Genomic DNA, 16,756 nt, shown 5'->3' with positions numbered 1-16,756 from the left:
GAAAGCCACGCCTGACCAGACAACACCGCCAGTGCCGATTGCAGTGGGCCAGAGAGCACCGTCAATGGCAGCCAGGACACTGGAATCACGTGATCTTCAGTGACGAGTCTAGATTTCTGGTCTATCGTCAAGATGGCCGCGTCCGAGTGCGCAGACAAGTGCATGAAGCCTACAACAAAGGTTGCGTAGTGCCAAGAGTCCAAGCTGGAGGTGGTGGGGTGACCGTTTGGGCTGCTTTTCATGCAGGTTTTTTTTTTTTTTTTTTTTGTATACTGAATCGAGGCCCGTGAAAGAGCTAACATTTACTTCACAAACAAATCAACCAGACAAACAAAATATATAAAAAGAGGGAGCGGAAAACAAGATGGGGAGAGAAGGGGAAGCACACAAACACAACATTTGAGAGCAGGGAGATGTGTGGAAGGGAGAGGGCTTGGGGGGAGGAGGCATGGGAAGGGGGGGGGGGGGGGGAGGGAGAAGTATAAAACACAAGGACACCAAGGACTTCCAGGACAGAAGTTGGTATTTCAAAAAAGTGGAATTGGGGTGAAATTAGCAGGGGTAGAAAAGATCAAGGTTTTGGATGGGGGAAGATAAGAGATGGTGGTGAACAGCTGTTTTAAAGACCTGGAGGGTTGAGTGGGATTGAAGAGAGTGAGGGAGTTTGTTCCAGAGGCGGGAGAAAAGAGGAATGAAGGAGTGAAGGTGAGCAGAGAGTCTTGATTTTGGCAGTTTGACCATAAGAGGGTTGCAGGCAGATCTTGTGCGACCTGTAGGAATATTTGCGGGACAGAGCCCAGAGAGAGCTGGGGGGGGCAAGGCCAGAGAGGAGTCGGTAGAAGACGGAAAGACCACCAACCTGCCTGCGGTGAGTGAGTGAGAGGCCCTTGGAGATAGCTTCATCGCGGGAGATTCCAATGATTCTGAATGCTTTGGTTTCAACAGCGTGAAGACGAGCTCGGTGTGATGCAGGAGCACCAGCCCAGAGGGGGAGAGCAGTATTCCATTGAGCTGCGGATGAAAGCCTTGTATGTGGTGAGGAGCTCAGGTGTGCCAAGGAAGGACTTCGCACGACGGAGGATGCCCAGTCAGCGACTGGCTTTGGAGGCCAGATTTGAAATGTGGTTTTCCCAGGAAAGATCATGGCAGATAGTGAGACCCAAAAGCTTGAGTGACAGAACTTCTTGGAGAGGATTATTCAGAAAGTGGATGGGAGGGTTGTCCAGTCGGTCTTTTCGGAGAGACATCGTAAGAGTGTGAGATTTGTCAGGATTGAAAGACATGTTCCACTTGTTTGCCCAGTCTGTGATTTTGTCCAGGTCTGCAGAGAGTGAGGAGGCTGCAGACTGCCGATCTGAGGGATGAAGAATGGAGCGACAGACAGTAGAGTCATCAGCAAAGAGATACAGAGGATTTTCAAGAGAGTCAGAGAGATCATTGATGAAGACCAGAAAAAGCACAGGGCTCAGAACACTGCCTCTGAATGGAAACCTGAACCAGTTCAAGTGCAGGGCCATTCTGGAAGAAACATTGCTTCCATTTGCTCGTGCAGCCTTTCGAAGAAACTTTGTCTTCCAAGATGACAATGCACGGCCTCATCGTGCTCGCATGATCCAACACTTTCTTGCTGACCGTGGTGTAGAGCATATGGAGTGGCCTGCCATGTCCCCGGATATGAATCCGATAGAGAACTTGTGGGCAGAATTAACGCGTCAAATCGACCACTTGGACCAGCAGCCGACCTCTGTGCGTGAATTGCAGCAGACTATTGTCACTGCATGGCAAGGGATTCCTGTCCAAACCTTGGCAAATCTCGTGAACAGCATGCCTCAACGTGTACGTGCTCTCCTGAATGCTCGTGGGGGTTACACGAAGTACTGAACTGTAATTTTACTGTCCGTAATCCCAGTCGTAATTTAACTTTTGTTTTTGTTAAAAAAATTTTTGGCTAATGTGCAAAACAAAGAGATACTTCTGGAAAACGTACAGACGTTTAACACAGTACTGTCCATGAATTGAGTTCGATATCAGTTTACATCACTTTCAAGGATCAATTAATTTTTTCGAAATGTCAAATGTGGTTTTTGTTTCTTTTAAAGGTCACATTAACAAAATCTAGAATAATTTCAACATAATTCCAATGAACTTTTGGTTCTAAGACATCTTGAAAAGTAAGTTCACCCCCACAAAAAAAAATTCCATATTAAATGCCAAGTCTGTATACATATATATGTTGACCCCCTTTGAGGAGATTGCGGCTGGCTCAATAGCGCATTGGGCTGTTGACGTGTTATCAACGGAGGTCCGTGGTTCGAGCACCGCATTGAGTCAGAATTTTTTCACACTTAGCCCCTCGCAGGAATTTGATTCCTGTTTTTAAAATTGTAGATTAATTAATCTTCAATGCACTTCTGCTTATACACACATACACACGCATACATATACTTACACTCACATCCGGGGTCTGCCTAGCAGGCACGTAAGACATCGGCCATTATAAAGCTCGCAGTGTTAAATGTGGAAAAGTTCTGAGGAGATTGCGGCTGGCTCAATAGCGCAGTGGGCTGTTGATGTGTTATCAACGGAGGTCCGTGGTTCGAGCCCCGCATTGAGTCAGAATTCTTTCACACTAAGCCCCTTGCAGGAATTTGATTCCTGTTCATAAAATTATATATATATATATATTTATATATATATCTATCTATCTATCTATCTATCTATCTATCTATCTATCTATATATATATATATATATATATATATATATATATATATATATATATATATATATATATATATATATGTATGTATGTATGTATATATGTATTTACATTCAGAACTCCGCTGCCCGTCTACTCACCCATTCCCGGACCCGTGACCACATCACCCCCGTCCTTTACAAGCTTCACTGGCTCCCCATCTCCCAGAGAATCCAGTACAAAATCCTCCTCTTGACCTACAAAGCCCTCCATAACCTGGCCCCATCCTACCTGGCTGACCTCCTCTCCAGACACACTCCCACCCGCAACCTCCGCTCTGCTGGTACCAACCTCCTGACCAACCCCCCCCCCCCCATCCAGACCAAATTCAGATCCTGGGGGGACAGGGCCTTCTCCATCGCTGCTCCCACCCTCTGGAACTCACTACCTCACACCATCAGAGACTCCTCCTCACTCACCACATTCAAAACATCACTCAAGACGCACCTGTTCAGCACTGCATTCAACATTCAACCCACAGCATTTAACCCCTGCCTATCACTTCTCCTTCTCCCTCCTTTTGCTTTAAATATTTCCCTATTGATTCTTGTCTTTTTGCAATTGTTGTTTTCATGTTTTGTTATGCATTATGTTTTGCACTCTGTCAAAGCGCCTTTGGGCTTCATGAAAAGTGCTATACAAAATAAATGAATTATTATTATTATTAATATATATATATATATATATATACAGTATATATATATATACAGTATATATATATATACAGTATATATATATACACAGTATATATATATATATATATATATATATATATATATATATATATATATATATATATATATATATATATATATATCTATATATATATACACATCTCTATATATATATATATATCTCTATATATATATATATATCTCTATATATAAAGGAGGAGTGTCTGTGTGTCTGTCTGTCTGGATGTCCGCTTATAACTCAAGAACTACACATCGGAGAAAAGTTTTAGACACAGATTCGGAATCAGCATAAAATCCCGGTGGTTTTAGGCTACTTTTTATTTTAATATCAATGGTTTAAAAAAACCGCGCCAGCTGCAATTCCATGGTGTAGTTTGTGGCGGCGCTAGACGTTCGGGGTGTATTGCAATGGTTTGTCGGGTTTGGCTGTGGGTCCAGAATAGCTCCCATTTCGTTATGTTCTTCCACTTTTATTTTGATTCTTCTGTTACAACGCCTTTCTTATCTACCTTATATCCCCCCGACGAGGCCTCTACATAATTTCATGCGGCAGAATTTCGTGCATTTTGAGTGAAAGATGTGAGACGAAGTTGTAGGAGGAAGAAGAGGCGCGGTCACTTTGGAGGCCCTCGATCGTGAGTGGAAATGGCGGGAATTGCGTTTGTATCGCAAAGTAAAGGATCTGCATTCATTTCTGAACTTGCATTGGTGGATTGTTATTTGTTATACATCTGCATTATTTTTCATAAAAAACTTTATGTTGAACTTGAAGGCTCCAAGCACGGACTATATATATAGCCCTCATTGAGGTAAAAATAAAAGTAAAAAGCCTGCTATCGCTTGCCAAGCTAGCCGTTCCCCCCTCCCCTCCTCTCCTCCCCTCCACTCCCCCCCTCCCCTCCACTCCCCCCTCCCCCTCCCCCCCTCCCCCTCCACTCCCCCCCTCCACTCCACTCCCCCTCCCCCCTCCCCCCTCCACTCCCCCCCTCCCCTCCACCCTCCCCCTCCACTCCCCCCTCCCCTCCACTCCCCCCTCCCCTCCACTCCCCCCTCCCCCTCCACTCCCCCCTCCCCTCTCAAAGTAAAAAGCCTGCTATCGCTTGCCAAGCTAGCCGTTCCCCCCTCCCCTCCCCCCTCCCCTCTCCCTCCCTCCTCTTCTCCCCTCTCCTCCTCCCCCTCCCCCCTCTTCTCACCTTCCCCCCTCTTCTCCCCTCCCCCCCCCTCGCCTCCCCTCCCCCCCCTCGCCTCCCCTCCCCTCCCCCCCCTCGCCTCCCCTCCCCCCCCGTTCCCCTCCCCTCCCCTTCCCCCTCCCCTTCCTCCTCCCCTCCCTTCCCCCGCCCGGCAATGCCGGGTACTTCCCATGGCCAGCTGTACGTGGGCTGCTCGAGGGTTGGAAAACCAAGCAATCTTTATGTCTTGGCACCAAGTAAGAAAACCAGAAATGTTGTATACCAAGAGGTTTTGAGAAATTGAAAATTGACAAAACGTCATGTAGGAAATGTACTGTGATATTGCTGTAAAATATACATGTTCTTTTCATCATACATTTGTATTATTCTTATTCAACCCGGGCGAAGCCGGGTACCTCAGCTAGTCTATATATAAAGGAGGAGTGTCTGTCTGTGTGTCTGGATGTCCGCTTATAACTCAAGAACTACACATCGGAGAAAAGTTTTAGACACAGATTCGGAATCAGCATAAAATTCCGGTGGTTGTAGGGTACTTTTTATTTTAATATCAATGGTTTAAAAAACCGCGCCAGCTGCAATTCCATGGTGTAGTTTGTGGCGGCGCTATTGCCCCTTTCCGATCCAATGACGCATTGCGGTTCCGATTCGCGATAAGGTCTATGCGCTATCACCGACACTTTTCCACCTTTTCCATACCTTTTAATCAGATTTACCTTATCGTCCATCGTAACCACATTACGCTTGGAAACACTAGCATTATCCTTCTTCGGACCCATGGCTAACACAGACACAGTAAAGGAATACTGTACGTCGCCTCTGTTTTGAATGAGAATCGGCAGTTGCGCGTACGTACAGTATACTGTACGTACATATTTATATTTTTTTAATGTGCTTTTTATTGTATTTTAAATTGTTTTTTTGCTTCTTTTATTGTTAATTTATGTACTATTTTATTTATTTTAAATATATTTTTAAGGAAAACAAATGTTTTCACATCCGTAGGAGTGAGGTAAAGTCGCACATAATGACAAAATGCGCGCCATTTTTTCGCGCCAAGAACGGCCCACGGTACATGGCAGAAAGAACCCAGGATGCTATGTCATATGTCAGAAAGTGTGGCCGTCCAGATCACTTTCACCTGCAATCCTGCATGGCCTGAAATCAAGAATGTACAAGATTCCAATCTACGACATGACATTATTGCCAGGGTATTCAGTGAAAAACAGAAGAAACTGATATGGTTACTGAAGAAAGGGATGATCTTTGGAGATTTGGTAGCATGGATGTACACCATTGAGTGGCAGAAGCGTGGCCTCCCTCACTCTCACACCTTGATTTGGTGCAAAGACAAAATCCGACCAGACGATATAGACAGGATCATATCAGCAGAACTGCCAGATCCAGAGATGGACCCAGAACTGTTCAAGACCATCTCCACACAAATGATTCATGGGCCCTGTGGCAGCATCAACCCTCGATCTGTTTGCATGAAGGACAACAAATGCCAAAAAAGATTTCCCAAACAACTTCGCCGAGAAACAGAGACTGGTGATGATGGATATCCAGAGTATCGCAGGAGGAGCACTGGCGATGGGGGACACACTGCTAAAGTCAATATTCGCAGTGTGGGAGAGTCCAACGTTGACAATCGGTGGGTTGTTCCCCACAACAAAATGCTCTGCAAAATCTTTCATGCACACATCAATGTGGAACTGTGCAGCTCAGTTAAGTCCATCAAATATGTATGCAAGTATGTCAATAAGGGCAGTGACATGGCAACATTTGAAGTAGGTGACAAAAAAAGGTCAGATGAGATTAGCAGGTTCCAGTCAGGCCGATATATATCAACAAACGAAGCAGTGTGGAGGATCCTTGGATTTAACATTCATGAGCGATATCCAACTGTCATCAATTTGGCCGTACATCTGGAAAATGGACAAAGGGTCTATTACACTGCAGAAACTGCCCAAGCACGAGCACATGGGTCGCCTCCTCAGACTACGTTGACAGCTTTCTTCAAACTCTGCATAGAAGATGACTTTGCCAAGACTCTTCTGTACAATGAAGTCCCTACCTACTACACATGGGAGAACAAAATGTGGAATCGCAGGAAGAAGGACATTCCAGTAGACAATTATCCTGGAGTTTATGCCAGCAGCGCAATTGGCAGAGTCTACACAGTTCATCCAAAGAACAGAGACTGTTTCTTTCTGCACCTTCTCCTGCACACTGTCAGAGGTCCAACATCCTTTAAAGATTTGCGACGGGTTAATGGTCAAGATTGTGCCACCTTCCGCGATGCCTGCCGACTCCATGGTCTATTGGAAGAAGATGAACATTGGAAAAAAGCCATGGATGAGGCAGCAGTCTCACAGGCACCAAAACAACTACGGCAGCTGTTTTCCATCATATTGGCAGCATGTGACATTCAGGATCCAGAGAAGCTCTGGGAGGACCACAAAGGAAATATGTCTGAAGACTTTCTTCACTTGGCCAGACGTCAGAACCCTGGTGTGGATATTGATTTCAACTATGCAATCTACAATCAAGCCCTGATTGAGCTAGAGAAGCACCTGATTGCCTATGGAACCACTATGGCAAATTGTGGAATGCCCCAACCAGAAAACAGCATTGAGGGAATGGCTCAGGAGCTTCTGAGGGAAACAAACTACAACATGGAAGAGCTGACCACATTTGTAGAGCAGAATGTCCCAAGAATGGTTGAGGACCAACAGCAAGCCTTTACTTCTATCCTGAAGAGTGTTGATGATGATGCTGGCAAGATATTCTTCCTCGATGCTCCTGGCGGGACAGGAAAAACATTCCTCATTAATATCATCCTGGCCAAGGTTCGTCAAAAGTCGGAAATTGCTCTGGCTGTGGCCTCAAGTGGAATTGCAGCTACACTTCTTGAAGGAGGAAGGACAGCACACTCAACTTTCAAACTGCCTTTGGATTTGACCAAGCAAGACACCCCAACCTGCAACATTAGCAAGAATTCAGCAAAAGCCAAGATCCTTCAACAGTGCAAAATCATTATCTGGGATGAGGCTACTATGAACCACAAGCAGGCATTCGAAGCAGTGAACAGAACACTCCAAGATATTCGCAACAACAAGAAAATCATGGGTGGTGTGACAACTGTTCTGGCTGGAGACTTTCGTCAGACTCTCCCAGTCATCCAACGGGGCACAAGAGCAGATCAAGTCAAGGCCTGTATCAAGTCTTCTTATCTCCTCTGGCCACATGTGCAAATACTTACCCTGAATACCAACATGAGAGTCCACCTTCTTGGTGACAACACTGCAGGGGTGTTCTCAAGCCAGCTTTTGAAAGTTGGCAATGGCCTATACCCTCAAGATGCATCAGAACAAATAATTCTACCATTTGGACAGTTTGTTGAAACAAAAGATGACTTGATCAAAAAGATCTTTCCCAATATGGAGACCCAGTTCCAGGACTCATCATGGCTTGCCGAAAGAGCCATTTTGGCCCCCAAGAACAATGCTGTTCAAGAGATCAACAATTTGCTCCTCCACCAACTTCCCGGTCATGAAAGACATTATGATTCTCTTGACAAAGTGACAGATGAAGATCAGGCAGTAAACGTCCCAACTGAGTTTCTCAACAGTCTTCAGCCTCAAGGACTCCCAACACACAGGTTGATTCTCAAGGTGGGAGCACCAATCATGCTTCTAAGGAATCTTCATCCACCAAAGCTGTGTAATGGAACACGATTGACAATCCAGCAAATGATGCCGCATGTCCTAGAGGCAACCATCCTCTCAGGACAATACAGAGGAGAGAAAGTATTCATTCCAAGGATACCACTTATTCCACCTGACCTTCCATTCTCCTTCAAGAGGATTCAGTTCTCCATCAGGCTATGTTTTGCTATGTCCATCAACAAGGCGCAGGGGAAATCAATGAAGGTTGTAGGCCTGAACTTCACAGAACAAGTGTTTGCCCATGGCCAGCTGTACGTGGGCTGCTCGAGGGTTGGAACACCAAGCAATCTTTATGTCTTGGCACCAAGTAAGAAAACCAGAAATGTTGTATACCAAGAGGTTTTGAGAAATAGAAAATTGACAAAACGTCATGTAGGCAATGTACTGTGATATTGCTCTAAAATATACATGCTCTTTTCATCATATATTTGTCTTATTCTTATTCAACCCGGGCGAAGCCGGGTACCTCAGCTAGTATATATATATATATATATATATATATATATATATATATATATATATATATATATATATATATATATATATATATATATATCAGTCACTATGCGACCTTCATATCATCAGTGGAGAACCGCCAGCAAGGTGTCCCATACAGCTGCTGCTGCACCTTGCTGGGAGCGATACGCACCGCCTGCCACGCGGTGACGTTATCTCTGGTATCCACTCATCATATGGAGTCGACCTGGTTGCGGTTGGGAGTTACTAATAATGGTATCTGTAATCTGGTTCTCCAACCTAATGAGCGGACAACATGACGTCAACATGACGTCATGCAAGGCGGACGTGCATGGCGATGACGTCATGTTGTCCGCTCATTAGGTTGGAGAACCAGATTACAGATACCATTATTAGTAACTCCCAACCGCAACCAGGTCGACTCCATATGATGAGTGGATACCAGAGATAACGTCACCGCGTGGCAGGCGGTGCGTATCGCTCCCAGCAAGGTGCAGCAGCAGCTGTATGGGACACCTTGCTGGCGGTTCTCCACTGATGATATGAAGGTCGCATAGTGACTGATATAAAAACCGAAAGGGTCACAGAGTTACAAGTGTATGGAAAGCCTCACTGCGTTGCCCTGATGAAGCCCCAACAAGGGCGAAACCAGGTCGGTAACTGTGAGTTTTGCATGCACTTGTGACAGTATCTGTATTTATAATCCGTAATGACGCACTGCTAGATGGTTCCTCTGGAACTTTGCAGGCAAGGCGGACGTGCATGGCGATGACGTCATGTTGTCCGCTCATTAGGTTGGAGAACCAGATTACAGATACCATTATATATATATATATATACACAGACTTGGCATTTAATATGGAATATTTTTTTTGTGGGGGTGAGCCTCAAGACTTACTTTTCAAGATGTCTTCGAACCAAAAGTTCATTGGAATTATGTTGAAATTATTCTAGATTTTGTTAATGTGACCTTTAAAAGAAAGAAAAACCACATTTGACATTTCGAAACAAATAAATTGATCCTTAAAAGTGATGTAAACTGATATCGAACTCAATTCATGGACAGTACTGTGTTAAACTTCTGTACGTTTTCCAGAAGTATCTCTTTATTTTGCACATTAGCCAATTTTTTTTTTAACAAAAACAAAAGTTAAATTATGACTGGGATTACGGACAGTAAAATTACAGTTCAGTATTTCCTGTCACCGCCACGAGCATTCAGGAGAGCACAGACAATCAGTGACATGGTTCTTTTAACAAATAAATCACCAAAGTGAAACAGAAACTCACCAGATTGATATACTGAGTTGAGAAAGTAAACCCACGTCAAGAAAGAAAAAAAAATTCCATATTAAATGCCAAGTCTGTGTGTGTGTATATATATATATATATATATCTATATAATTATAAAATTGAAATCTTGCGTGTTTGTGTGTAACATTCGATCGGTCCGGGGGCGTGGCTTACCCCTTTGAGAGAGTAGTAATATCCACCATTTTATTAACTCGCATAGCTTTGAGGCCTGTTTTGTAGGCCCATGGTGTCTTGCTCTCTCTCCCAGCTTTATTTCAAATCAAATTCGATATATCGTTTCATTTTTCACAGTCGCTTACATAGTTTTAGACTCGGTTGAAAAAAATCGGGAAGAAAATCGCGCCACGTTGATATACGAAAATACACCGCCTAAAATAACAGGCATACAGTATATATCTTCGTTATTTCATTCAACATTATTACCCGGAAGTAAAATATGTTTCAGGAAATTACCGAGAGATATTTCTTCGATTTTTTTTATTATTTATATGCGCATACACTTTAAATAGGTTTATTTGAAATCTTTAATTTTCACAATGTAATTTATTTGTCATTTGATGATCGGCAAAAATATGTTTCAGGAAATTACCGAGAGATATTTCTTCGATTTTTTTTATTATTACCGCTTCCATCTGATTTCATTTTTATCGATGGTTTTAGACTCGGTAAAAGAAATAATTGAGAACATTCACGCACACACGGGAAATTGCAGAGATATATTAAAAAAATCGTGCCACGTTGATATACGAAAATACACCGCCTAAAATAACAGGCATACAGTATATATCTTCGTTATTTCATTCAACATTATTACCCGGAAGTAAAATGTTTCAGGAAATTACCGAGAGATATTTCTTCGATTTTTAAAATTATTTATATGCGCATACACTTTAAATAGGTTTATTTGAAATCTTTAATTGTCACAATGTAATTTATTTGTCATTTGATGATCGGCAAAACGATAGCACAAAAACAATACTATTTGCAGGAAGAATGTCGTATCAACCCTCCGACGGCGCTACGGACGCGGACAACGAATCACACCTCACGTCTATGGACGCGAATAGCAACATTCCTTCAAGTTCTCGTGCGGAAGCAGTATCTCCGAGGGGTGCTGAAACAGACGATGGGAGATCACGACGTCTTCAGCAGCAACGAGAAAGCCAAAGGAAGAGACGACATGCTGAAACGCCTGAGCAAAGGTCACAGCGCCTTCAGCTGCAAAGACAAAGGGCAAGGATGAGAAGGAGTGCTGAGACGGAGGAGGTGAGAGCGCAGCGTCTTCAGGAGGAACGAGAGAGAGTCAGCTTGCGAAGGGATGCGGATTCTGCAGAGGAGACGTCACAGCGCCATCAAGAGCAGCAAGAAAGAGATCGTACGAGGAGAGATGCGGAATCTGCAGAGGAGACGGCACAGCGTCTTCAGGAGCAGCGAGAAAGAGATAGGATAAGGGAAGTTCTTGAGACAAGGCAGAGAAACACGCAGAATGCAAGAAATTTCACTTCTGCTGACGTCGGTGCGATGGACAAGATTTGTCCACATTGTAGAGCGCTTCTTTTCCAAGGTGAAACAGCTCATTTTTGCTGCACGAATGGAAAGGTGTCCTTGGGAAATCTAGGACCTTTACCCCATCAATTACACAATCTGTTTGCCGGCGATGGACCCACAGCGAACGAATTCCGCAGGAACATCAGACAATACAACTGTCTATTTCAAATGACATCATTTGGAGGAAGCCAAGTTTCTCCTCGGCATGGTGCATGGAGCCCATCGGTCATAATTCAGGGTCAAATACATCATCGTATCGGTTCCTTCTTGCCAAATGCGGATGAACAACCGAAATTCCTCCAAATTTATTTCTTAGATCCACATGACAGCGTACAGTTGAGGATGCGGATACTCACCAATGCTGGTATTCACCGTGATGTAGTTGGAGCATTAGAGACCGTGCTGAGACAAGTGAATCCTTACGTTCACTCGTTCCGCATGGCACGCGAGGAAATAGGCAATTTGCCAGAGGCGTTCGTTCTTATTGATCCCAACAGGAGACCAGCTGGTGAACATGAGAGGAGGTTCAATGGTCAAATCGCTGATGAAGTGGGTGTCGTTGTGAAGAATACTGTCGATCCTCAAGCTACAGCGCGCCACATTGTATTGAAAGCAAGAGGAGGAGCGCTGCAAAGTATTTCTGAGTTGCACCGTTCTTACGACGCACTCCAGTATGTTCTCTTCTTCCCATTCGGAGATGACGGATGGCAGCCCGAAATGAACATGACCAATGGCAGGAGATTGACTGCCATGAAATGCTACTCCTACCGAATAATGAACCACGAGGATGAGTTCAACTACCTCCTCAGAGGGGGGCGTCTGTTCCAGCAGTATCTTGTTGATATGGCAGCCAAAATGGAAGGCACAAGATTGGCGTTTATAAGACTGAACCAGGCATCGCTGAGGTCTGCTACATACAGTGGCTTCACTGATGCTCTCAATGACAATGACGATTTGTCCAACATCGGACGCCGCGTACTACTGTCATCGACATTTGTAGGGGGGCCGAGGTATATGATGGAGCGATGTCAAGATGCCATGATGTACGTAAGAAAATATGGTAACGCGACCTACTTCATCACTATGACGTGTAATCCAAAGTGGCATGAAATCTCCAATAACCTGTTTCCTCACCAAAGTGAGAACGACAGACCGGATCTCATTGCGAGAGTGTTCGAGTTGAAGAAAACGGTGTTCATTAAATACCTCACTGGATCAGAAGGCTTCTTCGGGAACTGTATCGCTCACGTTGTGTGTGTGGAGTACCAAAAGCGAGGTCTCCCTCACATACACTGTTTGCTGTGGCTCGATGAAGCTTCAAAGCCGAGACCACAAGACTATGATCGATTTGTACAAGCTGAAATACCAGATCCCGATGAAGATCCAGAGGGACACAGACTGGTGTTGAAGCACATGATCCATGGTCCATATTGTTCCACAGCAACTGGATGCTGGAAGAATGGAGCATGCAGACACAGATACCCGCGGTCATATGCTCCGTACACACGGTGCGGAGACGATTCGTACCCCATATATAGAAGAAGATCCCCAGAAATGGGAGGATTTGAAGGGCACCAAGAAGGGAGGCAACGACGACCTGTTACAAATCAGTGGGTTGTTCCCCATAATCTCTATCTCCTGAAAACGTTTGATTGCCACATCAACGTTGAAATATGCTGCTCTATAAAGTCGATCAAGTATGTTATTAAGTATGCCATGAAAGGTAGCGATCAAGCTACGTATGCACTGCGCACAAACGACGAGATAACGGAGTACTTGACGGGTAGATACATTGGACCTTCAGAGGCTGTTGCCTCCATTCTTGGATTCTCAGTCCATGACAGGAAGCCGGCCGTTATCCATTTAGGAGTACATCTGCCAAATGAACAACAGGTATTTTTTGCTGGGAACGTTCGTGAACAAAGAAATAATCCCAATATGGCCAAAACCACATTGACAGAGTTTATGGATCTTTGCAGACGTGACCATTTCGCTAAGACACTGTTGTACGTGGATGTTCCGAGATTCTATACATGGACCAAGAAGAGATGGCAACGAAGAAAACAGGGCAGACCGGTGGAGGGCAACCCTGGAATGTTTGAGGATGACATATTGGGACGAGTTTACACTGTTTCGCCGCGTACTGGTGACCTGTACTATTTCCGACTACTCCTCCACCACGTGAGAGGGCCGACTTCGTTCGAAGTCCTGAGAACGTGTGATAATGTCATTCTACCCACATTCAAAGACACTTGCAGAGAAATGGGTTTGCTGCAAGGAGACGCTGTCTGGCGCGAGACTCTGGAGGATGCTGAGAGGACACGCCTTCCCAGACCCATGAGGGATTTGTTCGTTGTGCTCCTCACACAAAGTGAAGTCGACAATCCATTGGATCTATGGGAACGTTTCAAGGACGCTATGGCTGAAGATTATCTTCTAGCTCATCGACGATCTGCAAATGATCCCAATATTGCCATCAACGAGCGCCATCATGACTTGGCTCTATCGTATTTGCAGAAGAAACTGCAATTGTTGAACAGAACTGTTGCACATTTTCACTTGCCGACTCCAACGACTGTTCTTCGTCATGAAGGGATTGCCAACATTCACCTACTGAGAGAACTCCAATACGACACTGAGGAACAACAGCGAATCGTAGACGAAAGGCAGCTTCTGCTCAATGATGAGCAGAGAGTTGTCTATGACTTTGCGTGCGGTTGCATCCGCACGAATCAGTCATCAATGATTTTCATTGACGCGCCTGGAGGCACAGGGAAGACGTTTCTTATTAACCTGATTCTCTCTAAAGTGAGAGCGAGTGGAGAAGTTGCCCTTGCGGTGGCCTCATCTGGCATAGCTGCTACCCTCATGCCTGGTGGAAGAACAGCGCACTCAAGGTTCCAAATCCCTCTGACACCGAGGGAAGATGGCGTATGCAACATCGATAAAAATTCCACTATCGCAGACTTCTTTCGAAGTACAAAACTCATCGTGTGGGATGAGTGTCCTATGATCAGGAGAGAGAGTTTCGAGGCTGTGGATCGCACGTTGTGTGATGTATGTGACAAAGACGAGCCTTTTGGAGGGATCTTGACGATATGCTGTGGTGATTTCCGTCAACTTCTGCCCGTGGTGAAAAGAGGGTGTGATGCTGACGTTGAGAATGCGTGCATAAAGAAGTCCTACTTATGGCAGAGCTTTGGAATGTTTCACTTGAGAACTAATATGCGACTGACCGACGGAAGTGGGCAGTTTTCAAGATTTTTGCTCGACATCGGCGAGGATAGAATCGAGAAAAATGTGGATGATGAGATAGATTTGCCAGAGGATATACTGCTGACAGCGAGTGGGCTCGATGAGTGCATCGATACCATATATCCATCATTCGCCAATCCGATGGAGGTTTTTTCAGCAAGGTCTATATTAGTGCCCCTCAACGATATGATGCGAAACATCAATTCAAGATGCATCACAAGGTTCCCTGGTGCTAGCAAGGAGTATGCTGCGTTCAACAGTGTGACTGAGGGTACTGATGCGACGCACTTCCCAACGGAATTCCTAGATTCCGTTGAAGTCTCGGGATTGCCGCCGCACAACCTCGAGCTCAAAAAAGGATCCCCTATCATTTTGATGTGGAACATGGACCCTCCGAAACTTTGCAACGGGACGCGCATGATTGTTGAGGACATGCTTCGAAATATTATAGTTGCGAGGCTCATAAGTTCAACGTTTGAAGGCGAAACTGTAATGCTCCCTCGGATCCGACTAAATCTGTCGGAAGCTGAGGATATCCCTTTGCAGCGCTGCCAGTTCCCCATACAATCCTGCTTCGCAATGACGATCCATAAGGCGCAAGGGCAAACTATGGAGAATGTGCTGGTCTACCTGGAGAAACCGGTCTTCCAGCATGGTCAGCTGTATGTGGCGCTCAGTCGAGGGAAGAGGAAAGAGAACGTGCGAGTTTATGTAAATGGAGGATCGTCGACAAAGAACATCGTCATCAGAAGTGTCCTCTGACAACAAAATCGTGGTAGTCCACGGGTCGCGTGTTTTTTCTAAAAAAAACAAACAAACAAAAAAAAAACACGTGATCGGAGATAAGGGCCGAAATCACGTGTCACAGATAAGTGATTTAGAACGCTGGAGAGGTGAGCCTTATGGCTTGCTGGCCCAAATAATCTCCTTGATGATGTCCAGCGTTCGCTTTAGTTCTATTCTCATATCTATTCAAACTGACTGACCCAACGGGTCATGGGTCGTCTAGTATATATATATATATATATATATATATATATATATATATATATATATATATATATGTATATATATATATATATATATATATATATATATATATATATACGTATATATATATATATATATATATATATATATATATATATATATATATATATATATATATATATACATATATATACATATATATATATACATATACATATATATATATATATATATATATGTACACATACTAGCAGAAGTACCCGGCATTGCCGGGCGGGGGAGGGGGTGTGGGAGAGGTGGAGAAGAGGGGGAGGGGGAGGGGGGGGAGGGGGAGGACGGACGGGGGAGGGAAGGGGAGGGCCAGTCAACAATGACGTTGCAGTTCTCATGGTCGGAGAGCAGCACAACAATCGCGACATCGTCCTGCATCTTCGCAAGAGCACGGAGCGGATTTTGGAGACTCACCGATCCTGTGACCCACGCCCTCCAGTACCGGCGTTGCCGGGCGGGGGAAGGGAGACCCGTACATTCGCCCTCTCGACAAGCTCGTATTCGATTCGTATTCGAAATCGAAAGGGGAAAGGGGAAATCCTTCGTATTCGAATTCGTAAACACGAAATATGAATTAAAATTTAATTCATATCGCACAAAATCGACACAAAACACGATCGCATAAAGGTGAAAAAACGCAATCGCTTTTCACCCTGAATTACGTGCAAACGTGTGACGGGATGGAACATCACGTGATCGCTCTGAGCGATCGATTGCAACTCTGCGTCCTGTCGTGGGCGTGGCCAACGTG

The 16,756-nt window shown here is 44.6% G+C and overlaps 1 protein-coding gene across 3 annotated transcripts in view; it reads right to left on the bottom strand.

The window, feature by feature from the left end:
* LOC137427140 (ubiquitin carboxyl-terminal hydrolase 45) overlaps positions 1-16,756 on the bottom strand; it is a 147,423-nt gene that overhangs the window by 37,335 nt on the left and 93,332 nt on the right. The gene's annotated exons all lie outside the window — the stretch shown is intronic.

Source organism: Myxine glutinosa, chromosome 5 (assembly GCF_964187855.1).
Source record: "Myxine glutinosa chromosome 5, kmMyxGlut1.1, whole genome shotgun sequence".
Taxonomy (NCBI): Eukaryota; Metazoa; Chordata; class Myxini; order Myxiniformes; family Myxinidae; genus Myxine; species Myxine glutinosa.
This window is presented reverse-complemented; position numbering and strand designations above follow the sequence as displayed.